Below are 2,312 nucleotides of genomic sequence, written 5' to 3' on the forward strand. Positions count from 1 at the left end.
CATTTCTCCTTTGTTCTTGCCGTTGTTGACATTCAAATGTGATGCTACTTGCGCCAGCGTCGTCAAAACTGCGCATAACATCACCATCATCGTCGTTGTCATTTTCTTCGGCATCCTTGTCATCATCGCCATCTTCGTCGTCACATTCAATATCGTCGTTTTCTGCTGCTGCGCATAGCAACGTAGCTCTTTCCAAATATGTGTAGTGTCAAATTACTTACACTGCATGTCAAACGTAAAACGTTACAGATTGATAGCAAATCGGCAGCTTTCAAACTGTTTTCTGTGTAGATCAATTTCTGTGTATAGCACTCATCGTATTCGTCGAATTCAAAGCCAGTAAATTCCCGTAAGCGTTTTCGGTTTAGTCTATCTCCTTCTGTTTCGAAAATGAATTTGTGTAGGGCCGTTATACATCCTTTTCGGCTTGCTCTCAGCTTCTGACGAACATATTCGAAATTCTGCAAACACGCCATGACTGTACACATTTATTGCATAACTTTTTAACGGAAACTTGGACTTTATGCTTCTTCTTTTCTTTTGGTTGAGCCTATGCTTCTTTATAATTTTAACACTTTCCACTTCGCAATGATTGAGTCTTATGCTTCTTTTCTTTTCTTTTGGTTGAGCCTATGCTTCTTTATAATTTTAACACTTTCCACTTCGCAATGATTGAGTGCTATGCTTCTTTTCTTTTCTTTTGGTTGAGCCCCCAAAATATGTGGGAATTGTACTTCTTTTTATTAAAATCAAATTTAAAAGGTACAAGTTTTATTTATTGATGAAAATGAGTATTACAAAACGATTAACAATAATTTTAGTAAAAGATTCTTTGACTATACTTTAAGTCGTCACAAAGGTTTTTATTACAAAGACAAAATTGATTAGTAGTTTAATTAAAAAAGATATACTCCGATTATAAGTAGATTAACTCGTCACATGCGCACGGCTACGCGTTTTTTCGTCAAGTSGTCGTCTAGCATTTTCATTTTCTGCTTCGGAGTCTGTTGTTCGAAACTTCTTGTGAAAAAGAGTTGCTTGCGAAAAAGGGTTTCCGTATCGCTCAAACCCCACATATATGACATGCTATCATAATATCCTAAACAACTTATTGTAATATATTACAATAATATTATATGTAAATCGCATTTCATTTCAATTTTCATACGTACATATATACATATCAGCACATAGCTACATATGTACATACATATGTAAGTACAATTCCAATTCAAATCGTGATATTATCATTTATCAGTAAAAAGTGTGCGCGCACTGCTGTTATATGTACATACATACATGCTTATTGATATGTGTACGACATTGCCGGACAATTAATGCATACACAAACCAACATACTTATATGCGTACACATGTAAATATGTGCGTATGACATTCCCACACAAATAATGCATACACAACATACATACTTATACGCGTTCCCATATAGATATGTATGTCGCCCGCAAAAACTACAAAAAACAAGAAACGTCTCAAATAACATCAGCAGCGTCACAAGTCAATATGGCAGCCAAATAGTCGATGCCCAAATTTGTAGAAAAGTACACAACAACAATATTTTCATTCATGAACGCAAGCGCGCTTTCAAAAGGCAAACTTGCTTCATTCATAAAACCAAATACTATTACATCTCCCCGAGCATGCCTTTGCCAACAAGCGTCTTTTCTCGACGTTGGCAAAAGCTAAAAATCATGAATTGAACAATTTCTGATATTTGTATGATAAGGAAAAAGCGACAACCCCGCAAATATAAGTATAGAATAAAATTGACAAGATAGTTTGTTTGTCGATTTTCAAGTCAAAAAATGTACCAAATAAAATATTCAATATTCCTCTGATTTATATGTACAGTGAATCCCGGTTAAGTAGTATTCCTCTTCAATGAAAAGCATCTCTCTTAACTGCCCATATCTTGCTGCATCTCACGGTTTGTTTTATGAAATACTAATTATTGTTTTAAGTACCACTCGCTTAAGTATTCGCACTCGTTTATGTGCCGTATTATATTTTTACTTTTACAAACCACAAACATTTGTATATTTGATTGTGGCACATAACTGGGATTGACTGTATTCTTCAAGGAATGTGCAAAATATTTTTCGCGGCTTGCGAAAATCTGCGTCGATATGTATGCACGCTCATACAAATGCATACATATTTACACAAGTTCGATGGTAAAGCTATTAGAGTGGCAAGGTAAGCAGTGGCAATTGGCGATCGTTCGTTTCCGGCACAGCTCAGATTTTCTACCAATAACACAACGCTTTTGCCGCGTCGGTCCATCGACACAT

This window comes from Bactrocera latifrons, unplaced genomic scaffold, assembly GCF_001853355.1.
Source record: "Bactrocera latifrons isolate USDA-ARS-PBARC rearing strain unplaced genomic scaffold, ASM185335v1 scaffold_793, whole genome shotgun sequence".
Lineage (NCBI taxonomy): Eukaryota > Metazoa > Arthropoda > Insecta > Diptera > Tephritidae > Bactrocera > Bactrocera latifrons.